Below are 20,981 nucleotides of genomic sequence, written 5' to 3'. Positions count from 1 at the left end.
CCGGCCCCTTACACCTACCTGCTGTCCGCCTGCTCTAGCTGCTCCGGTCACATGGGCTTTGTTTCTGACATTCATTTGTGTGGGGCTCCATCCTACCACAGAGCCTTTGGACGTGGTGTCCTCCAACCTAGAGAGCTTTCCCCTCTCTTCCTCTTGCCCTTAACTCCCACCAGTCCTTTCTATTTCAGGTCATGAGCCACTTGGCCTGGTAAGCCTTATCTGACCACTCTCACTGTGTTTAACTCCATCTAACAAAGGCTCTCAGTGCAGTCTACTGGGAGCACTTCACACAGCTGCAATTTTATGTTTGCTAGTATGATGATGTGCTTAATATCTGTCTCCCACATTGGATTTAAGCCCCATGAGAGACAAGGCCATGTCTGGTTTTGTTTACCCATTGTATCACCATTGGCACAGAACAGAGGCTGCATCTAAGTATCGGATGGCTACAAAGAAGGAAGGGTGAATACACAGTCTCAGGGGGACTGTTCTCTCCTCCCTACTCCCCCCATGTCCGCCTGTGGTCAGGTGTTTCCTCTGCCCCCACCTGACACCTGTTGTCCCTTCAGAGGTCTGTCTCCTATGACAGGAACAAACCTTCTGCACCTTCTGACTCCTTGACACACTTTTCTAATTTCTTTTTCTTTTGATGGTCATCCCCACTTCCACTGGGTCGCCCCTCTGCTTTTGGATTGACCAGGCTCCCACCTTGTGGACCATGGGACCCAGCTCCCTGAGCGGTCCCTGCGGGCTAGGGGAGGCCACCTTGAAGGGAGGTAGAGTTAGGGCCTCGTGGGATAAAGTTTTACCGACAGGACAAGAAGACGCAAGTGCGGCTGGCACATAAATCCCTCCTTCCTCTCTCCTAGGGACCGTTGCAAGGTGTGGCCCCCTCCTTGCAACACTGCTGGAGAAGTACGGAACCAAGAGTACGTTGCTGAGGGACGGATGTGGTCCCTTACGGCTGCTGAAAGGCGTCAGCCTCCTCTCCTCATTCCGTGTCTCCACTTCCTTGCCTTCATCACCCTGGGCTCGCAGCCTCCAAATAAATTGTTGGCCTCTCAGACCCCATTCTCTTGAGCATCCAGGCTGATATCATCGGATATCCCCCAATGTCCCTAAAGAAACTGCTCCTGTAGCCCAAGCACAGAAAACTCTGAGAGGAGCCACTCACTAAATGTCTTCTAAGTGCATAAGGCTATGAGGATCTTGTCCTGGGCTAACAGAAGGGAACTCATAAGCCCTCTGCTTAATTCTGAACTGGTCAGAACCCACCATCAGCAGTCCTGATTTTAGTTTAAAGAAACCCACTTTAAAACTGTGCTTCCAAAATTTCTGAATGATGGATCCCTTAGAGCATGTGTTGAAAGCCATGTGTCCTTTTCCCAGAAAAATGCACAAGTGCATCAGCTTATGGGGTCCTCCGAACCCCTGAAGCCCCACCTATAGGGAACACAATCAATGGACAATGAGAAGTACAACAACCAAAGCCACGTTTTATAAGGAGCAGATGAAGAACTAAATCTTAAAAGAAAAAATCAAGGATGGACAACGTGAAAGCTGGTATGTGAAGGCACAGCAAGTGGAATCAGAAGTTTGTTCCCATAGTATCTCCTCTTCTGGGTGTGACTTCTCTGGTCTCCCCAGTCATATTCAGCTGTCCCTCCTCTGTTTCTGTAGCCCCTTGGGTATGCTATGATTCTAACCTATAAAACATTAAGCCTTTGTCTAAAGGGCCAGGTATGGGCTCCACTTTGGCTAGAAATGTCCAAAGAAGCAGTGCTGGGAAACCCCATACCCATTCCCTGCTTCCTCTTTGCTTTGTAAAAATCACTGTCAGCTCATGGGTCATACAAAAACAGGTGACAGGCTGGCTTTGGCCACAGGCCACAGTTTGCCATCCCCTGAATGAGACTGTAACCACTGATGAATCAATCAGTCCGTCCCCACTCCACAGCCCACTATGAGCTCCCCAAAGGCAAAAGTCATAACTTGTTTCACCCTAGGGTCCGAGTTCTAACACAGTGATGGGTACACAGTTGAAGCTTAATATATGCATGTTGAATGAAAGGATCCTGCTCATCTTTCAAAACTGAGCTCAGAGGGCACCTCCACGAAGACTTCCCTCATTGTCCAATTTGAACTGATCTCATCTCACCTAGCAGTGCCCACTGACCACACTCAGGCACCTAGGCCATGTATTGTGGCTGTCCACCAGCTGAAGCAACCGACAATGAGCAGCTTTTGTAGCAAAAAACAGAATCCATTTCTTGCTAATTTTCAGGTTTGGTTTTTCACTGTCTTACGGAAAATATAAAATAACCACTCACTATGTACTCCCATAAGCTAGGCTTTTCAAAAGGCATATCAAAAGTGGGGATGACTCCAAGAAATCTGTTAAATATTCCTGTGCAGCTATTCACATCTTAGCATGTAATTAGTTATAATTGCAATTTTAAAAACAACTCTGCCAGTGTTCTTTACTGCATCTCATGATGATTCTGTCTTTATGCTTCCCAAAAGAGAGACAACTGGATGGAGATATCTGGGTCTAGAAACCACTGAGATTGAAACAAGTTTTTGCCACCCACAGTTAATTTTCTTTGCCATTCTTTTGGGGTGAAGGTGGAGTGATTTGAGAAAAACATCATTTTGCAATTTCAGAAGACAAATTTCTAAAATCATCAACTGGATAGCCAAAACTTGGTTGTGCAGACCTATGGTTTTCACCGATGTCCTGAGCACAGGAAAACCAAGAACAGCCATTTCTCATTGAATGTCCTTGCCAGGATTATAAACTCATTGGCATTTACAGTCCTAAAAAAAGTTGGAACCAAAATTTACATAACACTAGCCAAGAAGCCGGGGTGGAAAAACAAAGGGGAATTAAAGTATGTTAATATTCTTGTCTCATAAGAGAGAAAGCTACCAATTAACAAACTTTGCTGGAAAATAAATTGATTCATGAATACAAAAAAATAAAGGATAGTCTGTAAATGTAATGGGATATCCTAGATGGGCCCCTAGAACAGAGAAAAGACATTAGGTCAAAACTAAGGAAATGTGAATAAATATGGACTTTAGTTAATTATAATCTGTCATTACTGTATCATTAATTGTGACAAATGTGCCACACTAATGTAAGATGGTAATAATAGTAGGAATGTAAATTGGTGCAGCCACTATGGAGAACAGTATGGAGGTTCCTTAAATAATAGAGTTACCATATGATCCAACAATCCCACTCCTGGGCATATATCCAAAAAAAGACAAAAACTCTAGTTTGGCAAGATACATATACACCTCAATGTTCATAGCAGCACTATTTACAATAGCCAAGACATGGAAGCAACCTATGTGCCCATCAACAGAAAACTGGCTTAAGAAGATGTGATATATATATAGATATCTATCTATCTATCTACCTATCTATATGTATACATACAATGGAATATTACTCAGCCATACAAAATGAAATATTGCCATTTGCAGCAACATGGATAGACCTAGAGAATATTATACTTGGTGAAGTCAGACAGAGAAAGACAAATATTATATGATCACTTTTATATGGAATTTAAAAAATAATAAAAATGAATCTATATATACAAAATAGAAACAGACTCACAGACATAGAAAACAAACTTATGGTTACCAAAGGGAAAAGGGAGGGAGGGAGAGAGGGATAAAACAGAAGTATGGGATTAACATATATCAATATAAACTACCATACATAAAATAGGTAAGCAACAAGGATTTACTGTATAGCACAGGGAACTATACTTAATATATAATGGAAAATAATCTAAATATACATATATATGTGTGTGTATATATATTTATATACACACACATAAATGAATCACTTTGCTGTATACCTGAAACTAATACAATATTATAACTCAACTATACTTCAATAAAAAAATTTAAATTTAAAACAAAATATATTATTTATTTTAAAGAAAGAGTTAAGGATACAAGGAAGGGACAGTGGGGTCACATAACCACCATGGTCTATTGATTGATTGGTCAGGTAATTAATGCTCCTTATGAATTCAGAAAATATTTTGGTCTTCAAAGAGGAAGGATGCATTCTGAGAAGAAAGATTTTAAGAAATGCATTGCCCTCTCTCAACAATTAATAAAACAACTAGACAGAATATCAGCAAGGTTATAGAAGAATATAAGACAAAAATACCATCAACCAACAGAATCTAACAGATATTTATGCAACACTCCAGCCCCAAACAGCAGAAACACATTCTTTCCAAATGCCCATGGAACACTGACCAAAAGAGCCATCACGGGCTATAAAACCAACCTCTACAAATTTAAAAGAATTTATATCAGCCAGAGTATATTCTCCAACCATAATGAATCAACTAGAAATTAAGTAATAGAAGGGTAACAGGTAAAACTCCAAACACTTGGAAACTACACTTCTAAATGGGTCAAAGCCAAAGTCTTAAAGGAAATTTTAAAATATATTTAACTGAATGAAAATGAAAATACAATAGGTCAAAATAAGTGGAACACAGTTAAAGTAGTGTTGAGAGGGAAATTTAAAGCACTAAATGCAAACATTAAAAAAGCAATGTCTCAAAGCAATAATCTAGCTCCCACCTCAAGAATCTAGAAAAAGTAGAGTAATATAAACCCAAAGCAAGCAGACAGAAGGAAATAATAAAGCTAAGAGCAGAAACCCCACAGAGACCTTTGGAAGACTGTGTGATCAGGATGGCAGGGTTTAGAGTGATGTAAGGGCCAACCAAGGAATGCCAAATACTGTCAGCAACCACCAGACGCTAAGACAATGCAAGGAAGGAGTCCCCTACAGGTTTCAGAGGAGCATGGCCTTGCAGACACCTTGACTTCAGACTTCTAGCCTCCAGAGCTGTGAGAGAATAAACTTCTGTGGTTTTGAGCCACCCAGCAGGTGGCACTTTGTTCCAGCAGCCTTAGAAAACTAAATCAGCTTCCAATTAGGCAAAGGGGAAAAGGAAGAATAAGAGAAAATTTGATTAGGGACTTCCCTGGTGGTGCAGTGGTGCAGTGGTTAAGACTCCACGCTCCCAATGCAGGGGGCCCGGGTTCGATCGGCCCGGGCCCCCTGCAGGGAACTAGATCCCACATGCCACAACTAAGATCCCGCACGTGGCAACGAATATCCAGTGTGCCACAACTAAGACCCGTTGTAGCCAAATAAATAAATAATTTTTTTTTTAAAAAAAAAGAAAATTTGATTTTTTAATAGAAAAAAAAGTTTTACAGCAGGCGGCCCGGGTTGGATCCCTGGTCAGGGAACTAGATCCCACATGCATGCCGCAACTAAGAGTTCACATGCCACAACTAAGAAGCTGGCGAGACACAACTAAGGAGTCCTTGAGCCGCAAATAAGGAGTCCGCCTGCTGCAACTAAGGAGCCCATGTACTGCAACTAAGGAGCTGGCACTCCGTAACTAAGAGCCTGAGAGCTGCAACTAAGGAGCCCACCAACCACAACTAAGACCCAGGGCAACCAAATAAATAAATAAATAAATAAATATTTTTAAAAGGCTTTACATAACACAAAATAACATACCAGAAATAAATTCAAATATATCAGTAATTTTAAAAGTATGAACATATGAAATTCATTTATTAGAATACAAAATGATGAATGGGTTTACAAATCTGATTCATTTATACAGTTGTTTTTTTTTTTTATTAGTTTCTGCTTTACAACAAAGTGTATATGAATACATATACATCTGTTCCCACATCCTTTCCCTCATGCATCTCCCTCCCTCCCACCCTCCCCATCCCACCCCTCCAGGCGGTCACAAAGCACCGAGCTGATCTCCCTGTGCTCTGCGGCTGCTTCCCACTAGCTATCTACCTTACGTTTGGTAGTGTATATATGTCCATGCCTCTCTTTCGCTTTGTCACAGCTTACCCTTCCCCCTCCCCATATCCTCAAGTCCATTCTCAAGTAGGTCTGTGTCTTTATTCCCGTTTTACCCCTAGGTTCTTCATGACATTTTTTTTTTAATTTCATATATATGTGTTAGCATACGGTATTTGTCTTTCTCTTTCTGACTTACTTCACTCTGTATGACAGACTCTAGGTCTATCCACCTCATTACAAATAGCTCAATTTCGTTTCTTTTTATGGCTGAGTAATATTCCATTGTATATATGTGCCACATCTTCTTTATCCATTCATCCGATGATGGACACTTAGGTTGTTAGGGAAGCCTTATTTTAACTAAAAGAAATTATCTGCATTTTTACCATGTCCGTGTATTACTACTGAAATAATAAACAGGCAAAAAGCCTCGTCATTTTATTCGTTCATTTAAAATACAGCATCTAAATAAAATGAAGTCTCTAGTGATAAGCCTAACAAACTGCAGATATTCCAAATTCCTTTGCACATTCCCTTTAAATTCCTTTATTGATGAACTGTCAGGGCTAACATGTCTGTGCAATTAAGCCAGCAAACACGTTCAACAAGGTTTTCAAGAGGTTCACTACCTGACTGGTACGTGGAAGCGTGTTCAGTCAAAAACTGCAGGGCATAAACAGCGCAAACAAATGGAAGACTGCTTCCTTTCATGGCAAACCAGCTTGATGAATCCTGGCTACGCCTCTGATCTCTCTCCTCTCCCTACTCCCAAAGGACATACCAAGCAAATTCTAGCCCTACCTCAAGACCTTGGCAGGTGCTGTTCCTGTTTCCTGGAATGGTCCCAGCGCCACCACCACAGCAGCGCTCCCACTGTCTCAGGCAGTCACATGACTTACTCCAAGGACTCACTCAGCTCTCCTTACCCTTCTCTCTTTTCCCATCACTTATCACTACCTAACATGATTTTCACTGCTTATTTGTTTGCTTCCCGCACTAGAAGGTGAGCCCCATGAGGGCAGTGTTTACTGCTGTCCACCAGTACCTAGTAGTACACGGTACGTACATAATATTTAATTTATGTATGGGACATAAATTAAATAAAATTTGCAGATGGAAGATCTATAGCATAGCTTTACGTTTTGGCCAAACCTCATCTAATGTAAGTTTATTTTTTCACACTGCAGCTTTTTCTAGTCTTTTAGCCTAGCCAATCTTCAAAGATAGGGCAAATGGAGAAAAGTTCTCTCTGGAGAAAGAGCAGACTCAAGAAGGGAGAACAAACTTGTACCTCAACTGGATTTTGTTGAAATTCACCAAGCTAACACGTTACACGTTCAGAATCAGCATTTATTTTCTTGGTCATCCAATTGTAAAAGTTAGGGAAAACCCTTTCAAACAGTATGAGGAATAAAATCCCAATACTATACAGAAGCATTCTAAAAGCAAGGATAAGTTCAATGAAGTTATTTGAATCTAAGCATCTCGGAAGGACCTCGGCCCTCATGGCCCGGCAGGTATATCAGATCTAGCTAAGTCCCTGAGGACCAAGGATTCATCTGCTCATCCCCTGGAGGGACACCCTGGACCCCTATCAAATTCAGCTTGCTATTGGACTTCTCCCACTTACCTTCTCTGGACTTCACTTACCAAACAAATTGTGCTAACCTATGTCAGAGAATCACAGGGACAGAAAGTAGTCTCTCCACTTTGATGCTTCCAGACAGTTCTGGTTTGAAGGCATCCCTCTCCCATTTTGGTTCTTTAAGGGAGCCCCACATCCTGGGAAGCATTGAGTCCCAAGCTCACCCATCGCTCTAGTTTCCCAGGTCTGACCCACAGAGAAGATGGTATCAGTTGGCATCAAGCCAAATGCTCCATTGTCCCCAGCCCTTCCCCCACTGCATCCTTGTAATCCACTAAATATAGAATGATCTGTCCAGTTCCTGCCACATCTGCATGGTTCTCTGGGGGCAGGTTGTATAACTTTGTGAATTAGTGCACAGCCTAGCATCAGCCCAACGGTTTCTGGAATCCATTTCCAATAAAGAAAATAAGTGCCTACTACTAAAAGACTATACACACACACACACACACACACACACACACATATGTATGTATAAAAGGTGGGAACCTACTCCACTCCCCACCCATGGGCTTTTCCAGTCTCTAGCCAGCAAGTTCTTCTTATAGTCTAACCTAATTACTCCTTGAATCATTAATAAGACATAATCTCCTGTTTTCACTGGAAAAGAAGAGTTCATAAATATTGTCCATCTTGTACATATCTTCAAACACTTAAGGGCCCCTCTCTGCCTTCTCTTCTCTAAAATAAATGAACCCTTCTGTAAGTCCATGGCAATCAGCCAATTTATTTCACTGTCCCCTCAATCTTGAAAACCTACAAGTTTGAATCAGAGATAAAAAGTTATATTGCCGCAAGTGCTGCTCCTCTAATATTTAAATCTGCATGATTATTATACCTCTTGCCTTGTTATATTTTAACCAGAGCTGGGAATGAGAAAACAACTGCTTTTTCGAGCATCTGTCGCCACTGACCCTGGGTTACCTCTGCAGTGTATGCTTACAGCACTTACCTAGATTACTAAGTGCTCCAGTGACATTATTACAAGAGGGGGCAGGAACAGTGTCAACCTAATGAGGCGGCAGATTATATCTGATAGTCTCCTTCTGAAAATCAGCACAGGCCAGGCTGTGTGCTAATCAAGTCACCAAAGGCCCTTCACCTGGGACAAGAGCAGCCTTTGTCTCTACCTGAGAGGAAAATGAGCCACCTCCTTTCTAGTGCTAATAAGTTTAGTGGAGACGGGTTATGTTCCATGGGAAAAGCTGGGCTCTCCCCTTCCAGAGCAAGCATCCAAAGCAAGGGGCTCAAGGAGGCAAGAAACCATTCCTTCTCGAGCAGCAACCTGAACCCACCAGTACTTTCACGGTACTTGACAAGGAATAGGAGCTCCATGTATGTTTTTACTGAAGCAATGATGAATGGGTTATTAGAATTTATCTTTGGTTCTGAACTTCCTGGTAGCCTAAGCAAAAAGAGGAAAAAGGAGGTTAGGGGTGCCAACCCTCTGTACAGTCGAAAATCTGTGTTTAACTTATAGTTGGTCCTCTGTGTCTATGATTCTGCAGCCACAGATTCAACCAACCATGGATTCAACCAACAACAGATCACATAGTATTGTGTTATTTACTACTGAAAAAAATTCTCCTATAAGTGGAGCCATGCAGTTCAAACCCAGGTTGTTCAAGGGTCAACTCTATACTTGTTTACAGTTTTCTTGTGTGAATAAGACAGAACACTAATTACTTCAGAAGATACAGACTGCTAACATTGTTTTGGAGAATGCCGAGCACATGTTTCTGAGGTCTTTACAATTCTCTGCTGAAAACCTATGCAAAGCAGAGACCAGCAATAAGTCAGTGCCTTTTACGTTCCTTGTTAGGAAATGAGACAGGCTGGGACCAGGGACCCTTTGCTGCAGTGCTTGCACCTGGACAAACATATCCTTGAGCAACAAAAATACAAAGAAACTGTAAGGGACTAAAAATAACTGCGTGCATGAGCAGTTGGGGCAAATTATGTCACAAGATACAAAAAAGACCCAAAAAACCCCAACTGCCACTTCTGAACAGCCAGGAGCAAAAGCAGGGTACTGCACATGCCCCCTGCACACAACACCACCAAAGGGGTGGGCAGACCACCGAAGCCACTCGTCTGGCCCAACACCCAGACACACCCCTACTCTCACCCTATGTAAGGAACCAGCTCGTCCCCCTTGGGGGAGCGAGCAAGCAAAGGAAACTGTTGTTTGTTCTTATTCCCCCTGCTGCAGCAGGGCCCCAATAATGCCTTGCCTAAATTTCTTGCCTGGCCTCTGATCAATTTCTATTGATTAAGGAAGCCAAGAACCCCGGTTGGTAACAGAAAGACCTGTTGGTCACACATGGATTTTCCCATCCACACCTGCTTATGGGGCAAAGATCAAGGTCTTTGCAGCTGCTTCTCTGCATCCTTAACAGCCAACAGGAACATACTATGGACTCTCATGCATTTACATTGCTGGCTAGGCCAGAACAAGAGACCCCACATTCTCAATGACCGATCATTCCCACAGCGGTTAAATCTGGTCTAGAAATGCATCCATGGTTTCTCACCAAGTGGTCCAATCCACTTGCTAATGATATACAACCAAATCTAGACTTTTTTTTCCTCTTTAGGCGCATAGTTACCAGTGACAAGAGAGAATCCATATATTCAAATAGGGGTGCAGAGAGTAGGAAAGAGAACATAACTTGGGTTTAAAAAAAACTTCATTGAATAATATCATCATACATACTCTCTCAACACAGGAGGAAAGAAGCCACACTATACTGTCCTAGCTTCTAAGAAGGATAAATAGAAACTTAGAGGAAGCAGTAAGCCTACCAAATTTTGGAATTGAATGATAGTTTAAGAGAGCGAAAAGCCTGAAAACTCCTCATGTCAGCCGGATTGAGGTGAAACACACAATCTCACATGCTATTAGAGTTAATGTCATTGATAAATTGTGCCAAACTGCTCGCAGGAAGGTTGTATCAAAATCTAAAATATGTATTCCTTTCATCCAGCAATTCCATTTCCAGGAATTACAATGAAATAACAGGATATTTCTTTATAAAGGGCAAAGATGTATGTATAAGAACGTATTTGGGGTTTCCCTGGTGGCGCAGTGGTTGAGAGTCCACCTGCCGATGCAGGGGACATGGGTTCGTGCCCCGGTCCAGGAAGATCCCACATGCCGCAGAGCGGCTGGGCCCACGAGCCATGGTCGCTGAGCCTGTGCATCCAGAGCCTGTGCTCCGCAACGGGAGAGGCCACAACAGTGAGAGGCCGGCGTACCGCAAAAAAAAAAAAAAAAAAAAGAACGTATTTGTAGACTGTATAAGTATTGTTTATAAAAGAAAAATGTGGAAACAGTCTAAATTTCTATTAATAGGATTAAAGCATGGCTTATTTAAAGAACTATAATGACTTTCATTCTTGGTGTGCACAAATACTTACCGAGCATCTGCTATGACAAAGCGGTTCTAGGCACTTTGTTACATCACAGAAAATACACCAAAAAGTCTCTGGTCTTGCTGAATTTATATTCTAGACATAATGCTTTCAAATACATTAATTGGAATCTCAAAAGGGCTACACATTCTTGAAAGAGAGACATACATATATCTGTAAGACATTTTTGTATTACAGATAATGCCAGATGTGCTCTTGAACGAAGCCCTTGTAAAGCTCTGAAGCCCCTGTGGGTCCCTTACCTGCAAATGGGAAGCCACTGGAGCAGGTTTAAAATAAACAAATTAACACCAGGGTGAGCTTTGGAAAACACTTAAGTGGCTTTCAGTCCTGGCTTTGATGTATATACTAACTGCACAATCTCAACAATTTACTTAACGTGGACAATCCAGTTTCCCCTTCTTTGACTAATAGAATTACCACAAGAGTTCAGAGGAAAAGAAAAATATCTAAAAACTCTTTATAGCTGCCTGGAAAAAAAGTAGATGCTCAATAAATATCTGTTTCTGGTCCTTTCTCCTCAGATTGTCTTGAGATACAAAACCCTTAACCATTCAATGTCTTTCTCCACTAATTGATTATCCAACTTAAGAGAAAACACATCCTTTAAAAACATTCAAATAATAATTATGTTGTTGAATCAAAGGATTTTTAATTGTCCTCTCTCTCCTGTCTCAGCCCATACATAACCAAAAAAACCTTCTTTCCTTCAGCAACCGTATCTTTGTACTTCTTGGCACTATTCTGTCTTCATCAAAGAAGCTGATTTAAAAATATTTTTTAATTAAGCAGGTACCCATTAGCTTATTCTCACCTGTATTCTGATATCCACATTTGTTTCCAAAAAATAATCCTTTTCTCATAAAGCCTACAAGTCAGCAAGGGCAAATATTTCTGCAGAATTTGAAGAACCCACACCTGCTAGGGTATAGGTTAGGGCATGCTGAAGTCCTAAACTAACTGCAGCATCCTCACCATTTGTTTTCTATTGGATGTTTTCCCTTAATTCATACACTCCACTTAATGCCTACGCCTGTGAGCACAATAAAATCTCAGTAGATATCTATCAGATAGTTGCAATCATGAAAATAAAATCCAGTGGCATAAAATAAGCTGTCTCATGGACACACTGCCATCTGGGAAAGTGATGCTCTAACAGGTAATCTGCTAGGAAGCTAATGAAGACCCAGATTCTCCAGGTGCTAGAGTTGGCCTCCAGCTGCCAGGCTCTATCAAAGTAATTCTTTCATTTAGTCCAGGGCAAGAGTAGCTGATTAATTATTGAAAATAACATTTCTCAAAACTTACTATCTTATCTTTATATCATGTTTCATCAGATACTTTCAGGAACTTAGCACCAAGAAAAAAAAAAGTAAAAATAATGCTCTGTTTACTTTTATACGCCTATGAGAACTGGGTAATCAATATATTTTTCTTCTTGCTTTGGCTACCAAGAAGTTCAAACCAGATATAAATCTTAGTAACTCCTTTATTCATTCATCTATTCAAGAAACATACATGGAGCCCCTATTACATGTCAAGCACCAAGCAAAGGGCTGATGATTCTGAGCTCAAGGACACAGGTTTTCAGAAAGCCATAGACAGATACTAAATTAAGAAGAAGTCACTTCTGTGACTGAGATACACATAGGATACTCTGAGAGCTCAGAGGAAGGGCATCTCACCCAGCCTGTGGGGTTGGAGGGGTGAGCAGGGAGAATCAAGGAAAAGTGCCCCCAAAAGTGATATAACATATCACCTCTGTTTCTTGGTAAGTTATCTCTCATTTGCTTTCTGATGTTTCTAATTCTTTTTTTTTTTTTGGCTGCATCGGGTCTTAGTTGTGGCGAACGGGATCTTCGTTGCCACGTGCGAGATCTACTGTTTAGCTGTAGCACACGGAATCTTTAGTTGCTGCATGTGGGATCTAGTTCCCTGACTAGGGATCGAACCCGGGCCCCCTGCATTGGGAGCACGGGGTCTTAGCCACTGGACCACCAGGGAAGTCCTTCTAACTCTGTCTTTTAAAATATTTTAAACCTTCACAGAAAGAGACTGGGAAAAATACATATTTATTTATTCATACATATGCACATGTAAATATACACATAAAACTCATTAAACAATATCCTTGTATAATTGCTCTACAATGTTGTGTTAGTTTCTGCTGCTATGTAACAAAGTGAATCAGCTATATGCAGACATATATCCCCATATCCCCTCCCTCTTGTGTCTCCCTCCCACCCTCCATATCCCACGCCTCTAGGTGGTCACAAAGCACCGAGCTGATCTCTCTGTGCGATGCAGGTGCTTCCCACTAGCTAGCTATTTTACATTTGGTAGCGTATATATGTCAATGCTATGCTTTCACTTCGTCCCAGCTTACCCTTCCCCCTCCCCGTGTCCTCCAGTCCATTCTCCACGTCTGCGTCTTTATTCCTGTCCTACCCCTAGGTTCATCAGAACCATTTTTTTTTTTTTTTTTAGATTCCATATATATGTGTTAGCATACGGTAGTTGTTTTTCTCTTTCTGACTTACTTCACTCTGTATGACAGACTCTAGGTCCATCCACCTCACTACAAATAACTCAATTTCATTTCTTTTTATGGCTCAGTAATATTGCATTTTATACATGTGCCACATCTTTATCCATTCATCTGTCGATGGACACTTAGGTTGCTTCCATGTCCTGGCTATTGTAAATAGTGCTGCAATGAACATCGTGGTACATGACTCTTATTGAATTATGGAACCCTCAAATTTACAAAACACAGCTTACACCGGGGTATTACAAGGTCCCTGGGAAAACCAGACCTAACTGGGAGTAATCTGCTTTGAAGAGTTCATTCTTGCCATGAATATTTTCCATGATTCCCAAGTAACTTTGGTTTAAAAATATGAAGGTATCCTCTTACTAATTAAGCACATTCTTAGCCTTGTCTGCTTCACTGTTTACTCCAGCATGCCAACCCCAAAGGCCTTGATCCAGTAGCTCTGGGCTGGTCGACAGTGATTGACAACACAGATTGACTATATGGTTTCTAGATGGATTCTGGCTTACTTCCAGATTTGGCTAATGCAAAGCCAGTGCATTCCTTTGCCTCCTCCTCCTCCAACTTTCCCCTCTGCCACATCATACACTGTGAGAGAATGGGGTTGCTGGCATCATTCCAAGTTCTGTCATTGATTCAAATCTATCCCTAAGCAAACCTGCTTTTATTTCAGAGGAAAACACTCTCTAGTGATCTGAACTGCAGGGGCAGTAAAACAATTCTACATTTATGTAGCATTCCCATCCCCAAAGGAATAGTTTTCTATGCCTACAAATACCTCAGAAGCAATAAAGAGTTTGGTGGGCTGGAGTCTTTTTTGTGACTTTGTAAAAAGTCAGAATACCACGTAATAGATAATGCTTAACAACAACAACTACCATAACAAATACTTTATATCCATAACTCTCATTTTATAGTAACTGCCTCATAAACCTATGGTAAAAATGATAATATCTAGCTTATGAATCCAAAACAGCAAGGGAAGTAAGTTGTGCCTTCCGGGAAGTGCGGCAGGGAGGGGTGGACTCCACCTCTCGGCCCAGATCATTCCCCGGCTGACATTCAGCAGCTTCCTCCCTTCCTTCAGATAGATCTCTGCCCAAAGTCCCCTTATCAGAGAGGTCTTTTCTGACCACACTTCTTTAAAATAGCACCCCAGCATGGCCTAGCCCCTCCCCTGCTTGCTTTTCTTTTCCTCTTCTCTTATTCCCTTACTTTTTTCTCTCTTTTCTTTTTCTTTTCTCTCTTCTCTCTTTCCCTCTCCCTGTTTTTGCACAGCACTTATCACCAGAGACACACTTGTTTGTTTCCCCTCTTTCCTCAATATAACGTATGCCCTAGAAAAAGTTCACTACTGTAGCTCCAACTCCTGGCACCAAGCAGGCAATTCAATAAATACTTGTTGAATAAATAAACTATGTTTTTAAAAATTATTTAGCTCATTCACATTCCATCCATGCATCTCAATACTGAAAACCAAGGCACAGTGAAGGTAGAAAGGACAATTCCCCAACCTTCTCTTTTCCTTTATTCTAGCAAAGAGCAGCACCCTACAAAAAGTCAAAGCCTGTTAGAACAAATGCCCCAAGGAGTTCTGATAATCTTGCAGCGGTACATATAGAACTATACCATATCAACCAACAATTAAATGTATTTTGACTCAGTGGTTCTGACACCTTTAAAACCTGCCCACTCTGCAGGGTTCCCAAAAAATGTTCTCAAAGGGAAGAGCAATCAATGAGAATGTCGAGTTCTGTCCTCGGAACGAAACATGTTTATACTGGTTACAGTGACTCCCTTTCCAACATCTTAAGTCAAAAGGGGGTTAAAAAGGGTACTAACACCATTGACTGTCAATGATACCGTGCAGCATTCATGAACCCCGTTACATTGACTGCACAGCCCCAGAGGACCACGAGTACCAAAGCTACTTTGCAGTTCAGAATCTCTCTAGCCAAAACATTCACCTTCCCAAATATGGGTCTATAAACCCCTTAAAGTCTTACTGAGTTTAGCTAAAGAGGAAGCAACCCAGATATGCACAGAAATAAGTGGCCATGAGTCACTTAAATCACAGGAGATCTAGAAACCAATAAAAAGAGAATCATAAAATATAACTAAATAAGCAGTAAACTGATCCACAGTTGCTCTTGGTTCTGTCACTACAGGGGACATACCATAGGAAAAAAATTTAAGAATAAGTAATTAAATAAAAGTAACAGCCCGCAGAAGCTAAGGAGGTTCAAGCAGGCCATAATTCTAAGCCTCAGTATTCTGTCTTGACATTTGCTACCAAAGTGTTCTACTAAACTGCCTGCCAAGAAGCAATGAAGCAGAGCCCTAGCAATTCTTTCAACGAGCTACCGAGAATGAAAGGCTAATTTAATGGGGCAGGGCCAAGTGCATTTAACAAAATGCACACCTGTAAGATGGAAATAAGCCATCCTCGTCTTCAGCAGTAACTCTCCTCACTAAGTAGCTCCAAAAGAGTTTTGAAGCCTTTCTCATTCTCGGTGTGTAGCTGCCAATGAATTCATTTCCATCTGCAGAAAAGAAGAGGCTGCCAAAATGTGGGGCTCTGCCTGGCACCCACTGGAGCCACCATGAATTGAGAAACTCAAACTGCATCTGATCCCTTCCCTGGAGAAAGGACAAATGGGATCACATCTACTTGTTCTTAACCTAGGTACCTTTTTCAAGTTCCTTTCCCCTTGCCCCAATGAAAATCAAATCATGGTACATGGAAGGTGAGTGAGTCCATTTCCACATCGACCTTTTGAGTGTAAGTCTGTACCAGGCAGCCTGGACTCCATCTAGAATGTTGCTTTTATTTGCTGCACCCAGGGAGTCTGGCTCAGTCTGGAAAAGGACAAGACCTCAAAAAGATGAACTCCATTTCAGACATGGCTCTTCTCTTGATGCAATGAATCAAACTCTCGTCTATCCTGTTTTATTTGATTCTATGCAGCGTGGCTGATAGCCCATGATTGCCTTTATAGACAAGGCAGCCTAACAGATTGGAAAGGACCCTGTGATACACAGCTTTGCTCAGCCACTTACTGTGTAGCTTGGAGCATGTCATTTCCTCTCCTGGCCTCGGTTTCCCCACCTACAAAGCACACAGATGAGGCTAAAATGACACCTGGGAGTGCTGTCACTCTAGGATTCTCCAGTTCTGTGGATCTTTCTGAGATGTTTCTCTCTTCGGAAGAATTATTTTCATCATCAATTCTTTCTGGCCTTTCTTTCTGTTTTTAGCTTTTACTTATACCCAAAGACTTTACTAGTCAGATGTCCTTTGTCTTATGCTGGACAATTTTCTGTGTGACTCTTCAAGTCACTTAAGAGACAGACTTAAGACTCAGGAATCTCCAGCTCTCTGTTTCCCTCAGCCCTGACAACTCTCCGATCCTTGGACCATCAAACTTAGGGAGAAGAGAAGTGGCACTGACCAGCCACATGGCCCACACACACACTTTCTTTTGGGGCCTGCAGATGGGCCCTTTCTAACCCTTGGCTCATAAACTATTATGCAGGAGACTGACAGCCCTCAAGTGATTAGTGGCCTACATCACCTTCCCAAAATGCTGCTATCTTTCCCCTCTCCCTTCTTAATCTCATACTTTATCAGTCTGGTTTTTTTCCCTCCCTCTTTCTCATCTTTTTTCACTTAGTCCTGGCAGCACAACTAAGGGAGTTGTTTAGACCCACTGATAACTGATAGGAAAACAAAATAAGAAATTGCAGCTTGCCATATGTAAGTCAATGAAATTAGAACACTCCCTCACACTATACACAAAAATAAACTCAAAATGGCTTAAAAAGTTAAATATAAGACATAACACCATAAAACTCCTAGAAGAGAATATAGGCAAAACATTCTGACAAAAATCATAGCAATGTTTTCTTAGGTCAGTCTCCCAAGGCAATAGAAATAAAAGCAAAAAATAAACAAATGGGACCTAATCAAACTTATAAGTTTTTGCACAGCAAAGGAAACCATCAACAAAATGAAAAGACAACCTACAGAATGGGAGAAAATATTGATATTCGCAAATGATGCGACTGACAAAGGCTTAATTTCCAAAATATACAAACAGCTCATACAGCTAAATAACAAAAACAAAACAAAAAAAAACCAACCCAGTCAAAAACTGAAAAAATGGGCAGAAGACTTAAATAGACCTTTCTCCAACGAAGACATACAGATGGCCAATAACAGATGAAAAGAAGCTCAACTTCACTACTTATTAGAGAAATGCAAATCAAAACTACAATGAGGTATCATCTTGCACCAGAATGGCCATCATCAAAAAATCTACAAACAATAAATGCTGGAGAGGGTATGGAGAAAAGGAAACCCTCTTGCACTGTTGGTGGGAATGTAAATTGATACAACCACTATGGAGAACAGTATGGAAGTTCTTCAAAAAACTAAAAACAGAGTTGCCATATGATCCAACAGTCTCACTCCTGGGCATATATCCAGAGAAAACTCTAATTTGAAAAGATACGTACATAATAATGTTCATAGCAGCACTATGTACAATAGCCCAGACATGAAAGCAACATAAATGTCCATCAACAGATGAATGGATAAAGAATGTATGTGTGTGTGTATACATACACACATATATATACACAATGGAATATTACTCAGCCCTAAAAAAGAATGAAATAATGCCGTTTGCAGCAATGTGGAGGGACCTAGAGATTATCATACTAAGTGAAGTAAGAAAGAGAAAAAGAAATATCATATGGTATCACTTATATGTGGAATCTAAAATATGATACAAATGAACATATTTACAAAACAGAAACAGACTCACAGACATAGGAAACAACCTATGGTTACCAAAGAGGAAAGGAGGGGGAGGGATAAATGAGGAGTTTGGGATTAGCAGATACAGACTACTATATATAAGATAGATAGGGACTTCCCTGGTGGCACAGTGGCTAAGAATCCACCTGCCAATGCAGGGGATATGGGTTTGAGCCCCGGTCCAGGAAGATCCCACATGCCACAGAGCAACTAAGCTTGTGCGCCACAACTACTGAGCCTGTGCTCCAGAGCCTGAAAGCCACAACTAATGAGCCCACATGCCACAACTACTGAAGCCTGCACGCCTAGAGCCCATGCTCCTCAACAAAAGAAGCCACGGCAATGAGAAGCCCATGCACCGCAAGGAAGAGTAGCCCCCGCTCGCTGCAACTAGAGAAAGCCCATGTGCAGCAGTGAAGACCCAACACAGCCAAAACAATAAATAAATAAACAATTGCTTTTAAATAAATTAATTAAATAAATAAAATAGATAAACAACATCTTACTGTATAGCACAGGGAACTATATTCAATAACCTGTAATAAACCATAATGGAAAAGAATATGAAATATATAGGTGTATATATTGCATATACGTATAAAAAACTAAATCACTTTGCTGTACACCAGAAACTAACACAACATTGACTGTAGATCAACTATACTTCAATTAAAAAAAAGCAATTTATGCTTATCTTCAGTGAACAGAAGCACAAGATTAGGACTGAGAGCCCTCTGAAGCGCGTTCCTGTTGACAACTTAAGGAAGCTGTAACATAAAAGCACGCGAGATGAAACGAATTCAGCACCTCAGATTAAGATCAACTACTACCTCTACGTTGCAACATTACAGAACACAGCTTAGTATCAAAAGTTCTTTCATAAAAAGTCGATATGATTAGGGGAAGATATAGAAACCACAGTATGTAACCGAAGTGGAAGCAGCATAATACCCGAGATTAATGAAACTCCAGATCACAACTGTTTAATATCTTTTTTGCTAAGCATGAGTAGCTCGTGTGGTGAGAATCTGTAGTTCAATCAAAATATCTCCTCTACATCCACCTGTGAACATAATACAACATCCATGTGATTAACAAAAGCAGCCTAGTCCAGGAGGGTTGCCAAAGGCAAGCAGAGGTGTGGCATATCTAAGCAAATGAACATGGAACGGTATCATTATGACTGATGTTGTAGACAAGCAGGATAAAAGGCTTGTAAAGTAAGTAGGAGGCTTTTGGCAGGGGACAAATCTTTTTTTTTTTTTTTTTAAGATGAAACACCAAGCACAGCTCTTTGTGTTTCTTTTATAGGAGACAGGGTCTTGATTGGATAATTGCAATAACATGGATTCTATGGAGAGAATCTATTCTTTTTTTTTTTAATTTATTTATTTTTGCTGTGTTGGGTCTTCGTTTCTGTGCGAGGGCTTTCTCTAGTTGTGGCAAGCGGGGGCCACTCTTCATCACGATGTGCGGGCCTCTCACTATCGCGGCCTCTCTTGTTGCGGAGCACAGGCTCCAGATGCGCAGGCTCAGTAGCTGTGGCGCACGGGCCCAGCCGCTCCTAGGCATGTGGGATCTTCCCAGACCAGGGCTCGAACCCATAGTCCCCTGCATTGGCAGGCAGATTCTCAACCACTGCGCCACCAGGGAAGCCCCGGGACAAATCTTAAAGAGGTCCCTAGGCTCAATAACCTTTCCCAGCCACAAACCAGGTGCAAGAAAGACCCAGAATTCATACAGTGTCCTCTTGTCCCCAGGTAGAAAAATCCAGGGAATTGTAGATGGGGTGGATGCAAATTTTCAGCAGAGGCAGGAATAGGGAAAAACACAAGCGACACTCCTTTCCCCAATCATGGAGAGTCACTTAATGCAGTCCTGCTGTAACTCAGTGGGACCAGGCCACCCTCCCTTTTTCACAAGGTGGAAACCTTTGGGGTTTTGTTTTTTTAATAAATTTATTTATTTATTTATTTGGCTGTGTTGGGTCTTTGTTGCTGCGCACGGCTTTCTCTACTTGCGGTGTGTGGGCTTCTCATCGCGGTGGCTTCTCTTGTTGCGGAGCACGGGCTCTAGAGCGCTGTCTCAGTAGTTGTGGTGCGCGGGCTTACTTGCTCCGTGGCATGTGGGATCTTCCCGGACCAGGGCTCGAACCTGTATCCCCTGCATTGGCAGGCGGATTCTTAACTGCTGCACCATCAGGGAAGTCTCAAACCTTTGGTTTTTGAGCAAGCACCTTGAACGTATTACCTCCAGGTGTAAAAAAAGAACTTGCCAGGTACCTAGGATGGATGAATAACTTTCGTCCCTCCTTGATTAACCACTCCGTGGATGTTTGCTTAAATAAAGACTCATGGAATGGCTACAGGACACAAGCCAAACCACTCTGATGTCCAAATTACAACACTTGGGAAGGAAATCCACAAAAGAGGGGATACATGTATATGTATAGCTGATTCACTCTGCTACAGGAGAAACTAACACAACATTGTAAAGCAACTACACTCCAATAAAAAATTTTTTAAAAACAGTTGGCTTTTCCTCCTTCTCCTCGTCTTAAAAAGGTATTTAAAGGTTTTCTTCCCCCCAGAACAATACAAATGCAATACATCAGGAAATTTGCCATTTTAGAAGCAGG

Source organism: Mesoplodon mirus, assembly GCF_964341445.2.
Source record: "Mesoplodon mirus genome assembly, chromosome: 8".
Lineage (NCBI taxonomy): Eukaryota > Metazoa > Chordata > Mammalia > Artiodactyla > Ziphiidae > Mesoplodon > Mesoplodon mirus.
Note: the sequence above shows the minus strand (reverse complement) of the source record.